This window comes from Corvus cornix, chromosome 2, assembly GCF_000738735.6.
Source record: "Corvus cornix cornix isolate S_Up_H32 chromosome 2, ASM73873v5, whole genome shotgun sequence".
Lineage (NCBI taxonomy): Eukaryota > Metazoa > Chordata > Aves > Passeriformes > Corvidae > Corvus > Corvus cornix.
Window position 1 is genome coordinate 20,564,653 of NC_046333.1, and position 14,718 is coordinate 20,579,370.

Genomic DNA, 14,718 nt, shown 5'->3' on the forward strand with positions numbered 1-14,718 from the left:
AAAGAAAATTTCTAAGAAGCTTTTGGTTTCTTATATTGACATAGCTAGATTGGGAGAAATCCATTAAAATCTTACTAAGGGTAAGAAAAAAAACCAACATGTCAACTTTTCAGACCAAAGGATAAAAGAAATCTCATCAATAATTAAAACATATATGAACCAACAGTAGCTCAATGACAAAACCTCTAGTTTATGAGGGGCAAATTTAAATGATAAAGCTAAGTTCCAAATAATCAGGAGGCTACTGAGGAAGGTTTGTCTGGTTCCTCTGGTCATCTCTCAAGTAAGAGCCTTACACAGTAGTCTGTCCATTTCCTTACACATACTAGGATTGTCTAAACTAAGAAGAACAAGAAGCATCAAGAAATGTTAAATAACAGATTGAAGTCACAATAACTTTTTTTTGAATGCTGGCACCTGAAGAACCCAGATGGAAAAATCTGATCTGGCTGTGGTCAGTCCAAGAGGTAATGAACATGTTTGTGTTGATTCATCCTTCTGGCCAAGAGGACAAGAAGTGGCATTTTACTAGTACATGAGAGGCTTGATTCTGTGTCCCATACATATAAATTTAGTGGCATCTGAGATTCCCTCAGGTATCCCACCTAATACCTTTGGCCCACCACTTCAGCAAAGTTTAGACCTCTCCTAGTCCTGCACCGTGTTTGCTGGGCCCATGTAGAGGTCTTGGCAATCTTAGGCACCACTTGTCTGTTTTTAGGAAAGTGAACCGTACACAAGGTGATGGCTGGAGCAGCTCTTTTTCTCATCCAGTATTACATATACATAAACTATACACAGTTTTTATGTGTGTATTTTCCAGTGTGTTTTATGCAAAGGACTGAAGGCGACATGTAGCTGAGGAAAGTGCTGGGTGACAATAACCTGAACTGCCACAGCTGGTTTTGCAGGGAAGAATTCAGAGCTTCCTCTGCTGCTAATTAGGAAGGGGAATGTGGTGCCATTCATGGGGGGTTTAAAATTATTTTAATGAACTGTTGGATAGTAACAGCTTAGACCATTACATCATAATGTTGCAACACTCAAACATTGTTTTCAACAAGGGGTCAAAGTATTAATTTTTAATTAGGGAAGACAAAGACAGGTTAACAGTTTACAATATTCCTATGCATTCTTCATTTGGCTAGGTCCTTAGTTAATTATAACCCTAGGGAAAAAACAATATCCCTCTCCCAAAGACCCTACCATTACCCCTAACTATTCACATATTTTATACTATCTATATTCAGGGGAGATAGAGGACTAAACTGAAACATGGATTCAGTACAAACAAATATTAGCTTTATTTGAAGAGATAATATTCTCCAATGGCTAGACTCAATCCTATTGACTACTTCCTGCTCTTTTGCCAAAACTCTGATGTCTCCCAAGAATCTCAAGCTTGAATTTCTAGTCAAGGTATTAATTAAGCTGGATTGACTTTAAATGTCTATTGAATACAAACTTACATCTGCCTCACATAACAGCTTTGAAAGGACTGGTCCTGTGATCCTCTACCTTCATCAGTTCTTTGGACCTATTACCTGTTCAGAAAAGTATACAAAACTTAGAAGGCACAGGTGGATGGTGTTGATGAGTAAGTATCCCAGTTGTCAGGACTCTGCTTCCTGGCAGCTCCTCCAGCACAGGTGCTTCCTGATCTATGCTGCTGATGGTCAGGCTGGGCTGGTGATTGCTGCTTGGCATATTTGAACCCCTGATTCTGGGTATTCTTTTTTCTTTTTTAGCCTCCAACAATCTTGTTCTGTATCTAAATGTTTACTATCCAATCATCTGATTTTTGGTCAGGACTTCAATGGTTCCTTGCTGACAATTTCCAAGGCTGCAGAAAGCTGCCAAGGGGGTCATTAGCACAAATCCATAAACATCTGCTGTGATAGGCAGTTTTTGCCGAAGATAGTAAAATTGGAAAGGAGGTAAAGCTGCCCCAAAGAAGTCAAGAGAAGCAGCACTTCATCTGTAAAAGAAATCAAGCTCTGCTGGGAACAAGGACTTTTCCTTCTGTGTTCAGATTGATGGTTCAGCAGTCTGGTGCCTGAGCAATCTCCTGGAAACTGAAGCTGAAGCAGGAGGGATTTGCCTCTGGAAGAAGAAAGATCAGAACTTAATATCTTTTCTGCAAGATGTTCAAGGAAATACAAGAGCATACATACATGCATACTTTACATGCCAATCAAGGTGCAGTCATTTACATATGTTGAGGTTTATACAGCTCATATGCCCATTGCATGCTGCTAAATGTTAGGTGATGATAGTACATAGTGGTCTGGTACAGTGAATTTGATATCCTTCCTTTTCCTCCTACCTGATAAATCTCTGTGTGCTGAATGCATAGAGATACATTTGTCTAATCCATGAACTATGTGCTAGGGAAGAAAAGGAAGGATTAGACTAATTTCTAAGTAACTGGGATGTCACTCAACTGAGTACCAGATCAGTGCTCAAGTCATCTCCCCCAGGTGAAAGACAAAGCTTTTTATCCACCCATGTAGCACTCAGTGACTTACTGGAAAAGGAAGTGAATTGGGAGAAAATTCTCTGCAGGTTAAGTTTATTCCCTTAGAGATTAATGAAAAAATTAAAGATCATGGATATCTGAACATGTCCCATGCCCCTCAAATCAGCCTTCTAACTGCACAAGAGATCCTACTCACCTCAGAAATACAGAGATCATGGAGGAGGTAAGACAGGACAAGATAAAAATATGATGGACCACTTTGCAGGCACACTGAACAATTGCCTCATTCAGTACAAGTGGATGTAACTTCAAGCACAAAGTAATGAGAAATTAAGTGATGTGATCTAGGGGAAAGTTAGCTGGCAAATAATTAAAAACAAAAACTTGTTTCAGAAGACAGCATATTAAAATATTTACCTCTATGGATTACCATTGCTGCTGTTTTCTTTCTGTGTTAAATAAGTATGATAGGAAACCTAGAAAACAGCATCACCTATTTAAAGATACCGTACTTATAGCTGGAATTCTCCATGCAAGATCACTATACTGGAATGGAGGACAACCCAAATGAAACTTTCCACTCACCTCCAAGTGAGGACATATGAAATAATTCTTTTGGACTCTCGTGTTATTTTTTGCCAAAGATTATATAGAATAATCTATGTAATTACATAGGATATAATTATATAAGCAAAAATATATTCATTCTATAATAATATAGAATACAGAAAAATACATAAGAAGAATTTGGCCTTAAAAAATTATGAGAATATTACAGAATTCTTTAAGTTAGTCTCTAGTGAGGGATGGCCTCTCCCTGTGGTATAAAGAATCTACTGTCAGTTGTGTACTATTTTGCAGAACTTTTAATCAAAGATTTCCACCATGGAGAATTGTGAGGAGGTGGGATTTTTTTGCTTGCTCACTGCAAAAACATTTCTGTTGCTTCTAAAAATGGGATTAGGGAAAACACATCACTTTGCCCATATTAACTGTGAGTAGGATCCTTTCACTAAGATGTCCTTATGCTCTCATGGCGGGAAACAGCGATTTGAGGCTCGATGTGGCATTGCAGCATTTTCTTTCAGGGATGTTTCTTTTGTCATTATGGCACATTAACTGCCCAGATATGGCCATATTACAAGTTCCTAGAAAATGTCTATCCTCATATGCTCTTCTCAGAGTTGTCAGGCTGGCTGCTGCCTTCGTGGAAGGGCATGTTTACAGTGAGTATGCTCTAGCTTTCTACAGATGTTCTTCCTGGGTCCTTTGGTACCAAAAATGAGATCAGGCACATCCCCTCTTGCCCTTTCATATCCTTCTCATGTACAAAGGAAAAAAATGCCTCAGTGGAATAAGAGGAAGAAAGAACAAGTCCTAGACTAGGATGGTAAAGAGAAAATGAAGTGGGGTAAGGATCTGAAAGGTTAGACTGTCAGGCCTTGGGGAGACGCTGACTGAGAGAGTAGAGGGGGGTCTGGCATTGAGGACAGAAAGGATGCCTGAGACTTAGTAATGAATTCAGAGGCAGGACGCAGGAGGGCATTCCATCCACATAACCTGGGAGACTAGAACTAGCAAGTTAGCTGGGAAGAAGAGGTGTGGAGAGTCTAGTAGAGTTGCCTGACATTAGCTAACCCAGGAGTTTTAAGAAAAAATAGTCTGTGTTCTGTGTAACTAAACATCATCATAACTTGTATAGAGCTGCATTAAGACTGTGGGAATTTGGAGGTCAAATGATGATGCCATCTTTGTCTTGCTTTATTAGACTAATAGAGAAAGGCTGAGATTTTGGTTGGTTCAGCTGGTTTTTTCTTTGTGCAACTTTGAAAGGGAATTTGTCTTTTTTTTTTCCTGACAAGCATAAAAAGAATTCTACTCCTCAAATTGCAAGCATTTATGAGGACTCAGTGAAAGCAAGAGCCTGAAAAGCCTAGGAACACTAACAGTGCTTGCCTTGGAGCATGTGTTACACCCTGCATGATACTAACCACCTAGAGGACTGGTGTACCACAGCACACACAGATACCCTGCAGTGTGGTTGCTTCTGATATTTATACAGCCTAGAAAACACGGAGACTCGAGGGAGAAATGATCACAGAATATAAATACTTTCTGGTAGAATACGGAGCAATGGTCTGAAACTAAGAGAGGAAACATTTAGACTTGCTATTAGAAAAATGTCCTTAATGGTGAGAGCAATTGGGCAGAAGAGCAGATTACAATGAGAAGAGATCAAGGAACTGCTGCTATTTTAGATTACATTAGGCTGAGAATAACAGCAAAAGCCAACAATACCTGTGCAAGCTCACTTTAAGTGTTTCATACTTATAAAAGGTAGGACTTTTAAATACCAACATACAGTTATTATGGATTCTTTTTCTTCTGATTATTTTTCAAAGCAGTGGATACACTACATAATGTTTGTAACCAAAGAAAATAAATTGGGGGAAAACCATAGGAAACTGAAAAAATGCCTGATGAGGTTCTGAAATCTCTTCACCAGAATGAAGATACAGCACATATACTCATGGTATCTCTTGGTTACCACTTCTGGAAAACTTAGAACAATGTTAAGTACTGTGAACTGAACTACCTGGGAGAGCTAAGCCAGTTAGTGACAGGAGGGATGTGTTCAGCAGTAGCCAAATCATGTGCAATCTCGCTTTTCCACTAGGGTGAAGCTTTGCAGCTCTGAAACCTGACTAATCTGTCATGATGGATGCCTGGAGGAGTGGTCCTATGGGGCAAAAAAAAGACTAGGTGTGTTGTAGCACCAAAGAATATGTTCAACAACTTTGTCATTTGAAGAAGGCAGACCTCAGAAACCTTTGCAACACTAATAGGTTTTCTCCTGTTTGTGTGCAGTTTATTGCCTCTTGCGTATGCCTTTGTGTTGAGTCAGAATCTTGGTCATGCACTAACACTAAATTATGACAGTAGTAGTAATAAAAATACTACATAGTTATTACAGTTTTGGCTTACAACATGATCTAAGAGAACTAATTACATTATTTGAAACAAAGAGAGGCAAACATAATACACAGTGCAAGATGTTGCAGAAATAAAATAATAATCTCATAATGTTGCTTTGTTTCTGATTTTTAATAGCAGGCAACATCTGGAATAAGTAAATGTTATCTAGTTTCATGAAGAATTGGAAAGGCTACATACCAAACCCTTTAACAATTGAAAATAATGAATGCCTGTGGAAATATTTTTGAGTTATGACAGAAAGGAAATTTTTATTGTCTTTAGCTACTCATTTGCACTGTTGATACTAAAATTTAAACCATCTTAGCACAAAGTCTCTGAACCAAAAATAAATAATCACTGACTGCGATAAACAGTGAGATGCCTGATTGAATGTAACACCTGATAATGGCATTGGGATGCTTCAAAGCCCCAGCAGATGTTATGGTTCAAAGAGGATGTTCATAAAAATATGTACCTATATATCCTTTGCAAAGTATTTGTGTCTTTAGGCAGCATCTTATATCAATTACTATCCTCTAAAAGAATGATGAGGGGAAAGTAACTATGGAAGTTAATAAGCTGCAAAGGTAGTTCTTGAGCTCAGAATATTTTTCAAGAGTAATGTTTCACTGAAGACGTGATGATCCAAAGTGCCTCAACTTTTTGTTACATGAAATATATGACGGCACAGGTACTTCAACTGTGTGTCACACCAAGCACAGGAGACTTTTATTTAACCTTCACCATCCATTGATTACCTGCCATATGTTCTGTGGCCTGAGCTGACCTATTCATTTTTATAGTTTAAAAATACATTTAGGGCACACATTTTAAAAAAGATTTTGTTATTGTTAAGACTGTATGCTTAATTATGCTATCACAAGTGATATAACAAACCCAGTGAGGATTTCAGCATCACCACACAAAAATAAACCTATACCTATGTCATGTAGTCTTGAAAGATTAATTGATAAAGAAGCAAAATTAGCTTCTTCTTATCTAGACTGCCCCTATTTTTATTTTGAGGAGTAGGGCGTTTTTAAAAGCCATTTAAAAGATCTGCTCCATTACACTGTGGCTTTGCAATAAAATCTCAGTGTGGGACACAGGAACAGCTGTGCTATCTCAGAAGTATCTTAGTAAACCTAAAATTGCCTCACACAATTTTTTTTCCCTTTGTCAGAAACTTGGATAATGTGACTGAAAGCTGTTTGATTTTTCTTTTTGTTTTCTGAAAGCTCTTAGAAAAATACTTCATCTCTTCATTTTTATCTGTGGGATAAACTTCAAAATATGTACTTAAGTATCCAATTTTCCATCAAAACAATTTTATCTGTACACTTCTGATAAACCTAGTTTAGAACCACAAACAATCATATTTTCCATGAACCAGAAGGGGACCAAGGTAGTATTTCTATTTGCAAGGGCAGAACTCTGCTAGTGAGGAGTCAAACCTTTCTTTCAGCTTCTCCCTTCTTGCCTTTTCTTTTTAACTGGGAATCTGTATGCAGCACTGGTGTGCACAGGAAGCAAAATACTTTGGTTTGTGCCATTGCGAAAAAAGCATAAGGAAAAAATGGTAAATCAACACCTCATCTTTTGATTCCTTCTTAAGAAATAAGCACTCTTACCCCTCACAAGTAAGGTTTAGACACATCACAAATGTAGATAGAAGATGGTGAGAGATTGCTCTGGCTCAGTTACTGGAGCCAGATGCAGGTCTCAGAAGAGAGCCGGTAAGTAGCAGATTTTCTAACAAAGTGAGTAAGTCCACAAAATGTGCCAGACCACAGGACAGGCTTTGGGTATAGATAAGAGGGCACAGACTGGGTAATATCTGCCTTAACTCTTGAATGGGAGTGACAGAATTAGTTGAAATACCGGCAGTGGTCCATCAGCTACAGGGACTGAATCCTATTGGCTCTGTTTAACCAACAGAATTCAAGGAGGGGTGTCTTGGCCACACATCTGAGAAGGGCGGAAGGGTGTAACCTTGTGCTCTACAGAGTTGTGTACAGCATAAAATTGAATTATGATAACAAACCATAAGAACAAATAATTCTTGCAAAATAGTGTCTTCAGGATAGCAGGACTGCAACTGCAACAAGGCGGGTACAGTCCACAGTGTCTTGTGAATGTTACATCGACTTCATCTAGAACAAGATATTTTAAAAATTTTTCCTCATAAAATGCATATGTAGTTTTAAACAAGTTCATTCACAGGGCAAATTTAAGAAGAATATAAGCAAATGTCTGCAGTACACTGAAACTCTAAAAATAATAATAATACAAAATTCAGCACTGCAAAGCTGTTTCCTGCCTCCTGGGACCCAAACACTGAAGAATCGTTGATTGCCAGATCTGTGCAGCAACATGATGAGACTGGCGCTTTGGGGCTACATCTCTTTGTGGAACTGCATTAGAAAGAGCAAGGGGGTTATTTTGTCTTTTAGAGCAATTACTATTTTTGTCGTGGCTTTATAAGATCAAGATTAACACTTAGAGAGCATATACATGTGTGTTCATTACTACCACCATAACAAAAAATGTTTCTGAAATACGCAGTTGAAAAACCCCTTTTTTGATTATTTGTGGCATTTTTACATTACTTGGAAAAAAACCCTACTCTTAGAAAATAAAATCTTAGTTTACAAAAGAAGATGTTTGCACATCATGGAAGAAATCTGCTTTGAACATCCTCAATCATTTTGTAAGTGACAAAGAGAAGCCATAATCTTTGAGCAAATGAAATGCAGGAGGCTCTTCTGGTGATGGTTTCTCAGAGCAGCCTAAATTTGCAAGAGCAGCATCCTTCATCTTCAGTTTCTTAAATCATCAAGGAAGACCTCAGCACTGTCCTGAAACAGACAAGAATGCAATATGTTTGGGTTCTTTCTACTTTTTGCCATTTATTTACTACCAAATCATCAGTTCATGGGAACCTGTTGTTAAGAGATAGGATTGCATGAATGGAAGGCTAGAATCCTCGTGTCCTCTTTCCCTTCTTGAGAGTGTGCAGCCCTGCAGGATTCGAATCTACTCATGGGTCCCATTTGCCCTGAATGCACAGCCCACTTGCTCCAGAGTATGATTTCAAGACTCCATGTCTTTTGGTCAATCAGTAGTGTAGCATTTCTAGTCTTGTGGCTGACTGGATAAGACAAATGTCACATGAGTTTAGCTCAGTCTTAACTATTTGTTGAGAGAAGGAAGTGTGGACAATTTTCCCTGTTTGCTACTTCTTCAATGCAGTACAGAATGGGCATTACCTATGCCAAAGTTCTCCATGAATCTGAGGCAGGAAAGAAATGAAAATACCATAAACACCCCTTTGGAAATGCTGGAAGATTTAGACAGAATAATTACTGAAGCTGGAATTTAGCCAGAATGCTGAGTCTGAACACATTTCTGTTCCAAATACTACTGTGGATCCTTTCCTGACTGCATGGGGCCAGAACCTGATTTTTTGCATGTGTTATAGCAAGCTGCCATCTCCTTTCATCCTTGTCCTAAATTAAGAACGACATATTACATCCAAATCATAGACCTGCATTATCAACAGCTCATAGAACAGTCTTCAACATAATCAGTGTAAGTAATTTACCAGATAAAAGAATGTTAATAGCAAGTACAGTATAATTTATGTGGACACAAATTGTACCTATCTTTCAGAAGAAGAAAGGCACTGCTGCGTAGAAAGAGTGGATCAAGAGCAAGGTCAAGTGTAAGCACTTCTGTTTAACATGCACAGCCTGAAAACAGCAGGAAGAGCTTTCAAAGACAGATGGAAATTATACCAAATAAAGTTATTATAAATAATTGCTGTTTTTATGCTCCTAGTGGGTTTGATATGAGAGGCAGTTATAAATTGAAGACCTACTCTTTAGAATGCATTTGATGAAGACTTCATTTCATCAAAAGGGTTGAAAGTTTACAACTTGTAATACTAAAAGGAAGTGGACACTTTAGTTAGCTAAGTTTCTTAGCTAGTGTGTGTAGGTATAAATGAAACACTGGTACAGGAGATTTTGTACACAGTCCTTGCATCTCAGTTGTACGTGTCTTAAAAGCAAACACAGGTGAAATTTTGCCTTTGGATTTATGGAGCATCTTCTCTTCCTGAAACTACCAGTGCCTAAAAGGTACTAGGAATGGACTAGACTGTGAAAATTAAGTATTTTCTTGATGTGTACCAAGGCTTGAGATTTGTTAGCTGCACAAGATATCACATTTGGCCTATTTTTTTTTTCTCTCCTCTTTATAACTCTATGTCATAAGATTAAAGGAAAACATTCAGAACTATCATGCTGTATGTTCACAGTATCTAACAACAAAACTTCCACTTCTCAAGGAACCTGCTCTTTGCATCATGAGGGGTCTCCCAAATCTACTTGTTCGGAAAGGGAAGAAGCCTCAGGCTCTTCACTCTTGTGGTAGAACATGGACTTTCTGAAGCACAGGAGAAAATGGCACCTTTTTAACTGGCTTTCAGAAGGTTCCTTGGGCGAGACACAGTTTCTAATTGATCTGAGAAATGGTTATTAAGAGTTGAAACTGCACTCTGTGTTGCATGGAGGTCACCTCAAAAATGTGTTGTCTACCATTCTGAAAACCTTCATACTTCAGAGATCCCCTATGCAATACGGTGGATGGGGCAGATTTCTGTCTTATGAAGTTCCATATTTTTGAGCAAGGTAAATAAATCTGGAATAAGTTGGCAGACAGATGACTTTCCGGACAATATACTAGATTAGGGCTGGGGCAAAGTGAATTTTTCACTGGATTTCCCATAGACATTTTTAGTTCATTACTGTTCAGTTCTGGTCCTATGTCATTATGCTGTGGAAAGATTCCAGCTCCATCCCCAAATTTACTTGGGAAAAGCAGGGAATAAATGAGGCCAGATGTGTCACACTGATAGTACTTTATCAGCACATATCAGCACATTTGCTTCTGGGTATATACTAATTTTCACTCCATTTTGTTCACCTTCTTGAGTCAGCCCTGTGTCCAAAGGCCTGTGTCTCAGGCTTGTACCTTGGGAGCTTTGCACAGCTGATAACATAACTCATCTGGTCAATTCTCCTAAGTCTATCCAGACTTTTAGTCATGCTCAGACCAGCAGTGAGGGTAAAGTGGTTTTAACAGGTGGAGGAACAATAAGAGATGTCAGCACTCTGCAGCATTTCTGATCCCAGAAACATTGCTGGTGATATAGGGATGCTTTAGCTGATGTCTTTTTCTTGAAGTACATGCCATGGCATGTAACAAAGGCAAACTTTCCAAACTTCATAGACAGAACAGGAATCTCAGTCACAGTACAGCTGACATATGGCTATACACACATATATATAAACACACTCACATCTATACTGAACAAAGATAACTGAATGGAAGTCAGCTATCCACGAAGTCCCCTTGTAGTTAGGTCACGATACAAGCTCTGTTTTTCACTGCCCTCGGTTGTGTTCTTGCCTGAGCTCACTGCCAAAAACTTTTCATGCTGTACCCACGGCAAGGAAGCAAAGAAGACAGCAGAAAGGGTCCTTGCTGTAAAGACACGAGAAGCTGACCAGGGTGACTGAGGAGACATTGAATTTCAAATACTCACACGCACCCCATTCACCTCACAGTTAATGTCTATGGATCTACAAAGCCTAAGGCTACAGGCCCATTCTGAACTCAGTCTTTTATGTACCCCTGCACTTACATTGTTCAAGTTTCAGAAAGGGCAAAAGGATACATTTCTCCTCTCATCAGTGATGCTTCCATCTCAGCAAAGTCTTCAAATTAGAATCCTGTAATAAAATCCATTTTTTGTTCTGTTAGAGACCTTGTTGCACATTACTAGTAAATAGGGAAATGCAGTGTAAAACATACATTTCTATTTTCCAGAAGAAACATCTTTGGTCTTAAAACAAAGTTACATTTATTTTCTTGAAAATGTCATATGACATTTGCAGGGTACCCTCTCTTTTTTCTCATACTGATCAACTTGCATCTTTCCAGAAACCAAACTGAATGCAACTTTAGATTACACATGCTTCCTAGAAGATCAATATTTAATAGCAATGTGTATAATAATCCATAAATTTCGTAGAGAAAAAGGAATAAGCCTATGGTCTCGGCAGGACAGTCATTATGAGTCAGTCCTAATCCCAACTGAGTCTGCTTGTGGGCAAATCATTTTGATTCGTATTGCCATACTGCACCAGAGGTCTGTGAAATTATTTTCAAGCACCTCTCTCATGGCCTGCAAACAGATCACTCAGACCTTTCCTTGCTTTAAATGAAAAAAAAGAAAGCAAAAAAAAAAAAAAAAATCAAGAGGATAGGAAAAAAGAGCATATAATCCCCTCCAAAACGTCCATCTTCAGCATCAAGAGAAAATACCTGTCTTGTGGCATTGACAGAATTCACAGAAGAGAGTGTGGCTTTTCTTCTTTTTTTAAACAGGAAACTTATGGGAGAAGAACACTTCACTAAGACTCCCACTTTTCTGAAGAGCTTCTTCCTTACCCTGCTTTCCTCTTGCCGACAACCTTCTGACTCAAAGGTGCAACGCACATCTCTCTCTCCGTCTTTCCTTTCTTTTCAGCCTTCAAAAATGAATTAATGAAATTTCCCTGCAGTCTGTACAAGAAATGGGCTCTTTTAGATTCCTTTAATAGAAAATTTATTTGGGGGTTAGAAAAATCTTTCTTTTTATGAGAAGGCTGAAAAATGGCAAGCCACAGCTGTCTGTCCAATCATAATTACTGTTGCACGTAGAGACTGCAAAAGAAATTCATGCTGTTCATTCCCTCAACTGTTTGTTTCAATCTTGTTTTGTCTGTTGGATTGTTGCATCTTGCACCTGTAATTCTGGTTATATAATTATTTTCACTAACATCATGGACTATGACTCCATGCCTCTGGAATCCAAGAAATTAAATCCTGATGACTTCAATCTAAATGCATTTCAGACCTTAGGTACTATTTTAAAACAATGGACTAAAAATGGATATAGTCACAGCCAGTTTTTGTAGATAACCTATTTACTCTGCTATATGAAGTACATATTTCTTTTCAGTTTTAAGGCTCTTCACAACAACATTATCTACTTTCAAAACCCACTGTGTTTGGCTACCAGTTCTTCCAGATTTAGACAAGTTAGAATCAGATAAGGATATTGGAAGTTGCAGGTAAGTCATGTTTGTAGACTGATTGGTCTTTATCCTAGTACTTTGGAGACAAAATTGATTTTCTTTATCCAGTATTATTGAGGGCAATCCCGGTTTCAGTTTGCTTTGTGGAAGGAAGCCGACCCTTCTTAGTTCTGAAAAGAATCAATGAATTTTTTTTCCATTTATGGGAAATTTCCCAAGGAATGGGAGAAAATGTTTGCAAATAATAGAAATAGACAAAACCCACTGGAATTACCTGTTGATTAGTGATGGGAAACAATCTCTCAGTGACAAAAAAGGAGTTGAGCAGGAACAGATTGCTGCTCACTGCAGTACTGGGGAAGAAGGTAGAGGAAGGACACAGAAAGAAAGAAGATACTGAAAGTGATGAGGTGGGAAAATTATTTCTTCAGCTCATGCTGAGTTGATCTGAAAGTAGCTGACATTCCCAGTACCAGAAAAAGGGTATGGTAACAGTCATGAGGCTAAGAATGTGCCAAGGATAACTGCATGAGCTTCTACAAGGCAAAGCATCCCAACAAGCCCATGCAACCCTACAGCCTTTGAGAAGAGTGGCTTGAGAGTTGCTCAGTGGAAAGGGGCTTAGGGGTGCTGGTAAACAGTGGCTGAACACGAACCAGCCTGTGCCCAGACGGCCAAGAAGGCTTATGGCATCCTGGCCTGTATCTGGAATAGAGTGGTCAGCAGAACCAGGGCAGTGATTGCCCCCCTGTACACTGGTGGGGCCACATCTCAAATCCTGCGTCAAGTTCTGGGCCTCTCACTGCAAGAAGGACATTGTAGTGTTGGACCGTGTCCAGAGAAGGGAAACAGAGCTGGTGAAGGGTCTGGCGCACAAGTCCTGTGAGGAGTGGCTGAGGAAGCCTACAACTTCTACAACTACCTGGAAGGAGTGAAGTAGGGGTCAGCTTCTTCTGCCATGTCTCAAGTGAGAGGACAAGAGGAAATGGCCCTCAGTTGTGCCAGGGGAGGTTCAGATTAGATATCAGAAAAAAAGTTCTCACTGAAAGTGTGATTAGGCTCTGGAAAAAGTTGCCCAGGAGGGTGGTGGAGTCACTGTCTCTGGAAGTATTCAAGAGCTGTCTGGATGTGGCACTTGGTGATATGATTTAGGGGTGACTATGGTAGTGTTGTGTCACTGCTGTACCAGGGACAGTGAGAAAAGTGGCATAGACTCCAGTCGAGAGGAAGGGGATTTTTTTATTAATTTCCAAACTTGTTTATATAACCTGGTTCACTTGAATGGCTTAAGGTAATTGGTCCTTTGACCATCTACCTCTTAGAATGATTGGTTAAACCCTACAACACCCATTTGAAAATATTTCTCCAGTCAGTAACATAACAAACTGCATAACAAACTGCAGCTGCAAGATGAAAGGTATTGGTTTACAAAAACCTCTCACTGTTCCCAGCTAGCGTGCATGTGAAAGCAAGACTTCCACATGGATGCTGGCAGAAAGCTGGAAAATTTCTCTGCGATCAAGCTTTCAGTATCCACAGTGTTGGGATGACAGTCAAGCTAGATGATCTTGAAGGTCCCTTCAAACCTTGATGATTCTGTGAAAATAATTTTTCCTATATGGATAAAAGATACAAGAAAAACCAGTATCAAAGAGAAGATGTTTAGGTTCTAACAGAAACCAGATCTGATTGGCTAAAATGTCTGAGAAAAAACAGGTTTCAGAAGCAAGTCTGAGGCAAATAATTTTTTTTTTTATTATTAGCCTAAGCTGATGGTTGGGACTGACAGAGAGAGATATCAGAGAAAGAGGAGATTTCAAGTAATTTCTGACTTCTGAAGGAAACGCTTTACAAGACACTAAGAATTTTGTCACTTATCGTCTGGGAAAGTTTTCCTTCATCTACTCCTTTACAACTCCCAGAACGAAGACCCCCCTAACCCCACATGAAGCTTTTGGTCACTATTGTATCAGAAACTGCAAAAGGAAATCAGATCCAAGCAAGTCTGATACCAGCAATCACAACTGGATACTTGAGTTTACACTTGGGCCTTGTTTGTCCTTCCACGACCTTTTCAGAAGCTCTGAAACAATACAAAATTTGTAATTAATCCAC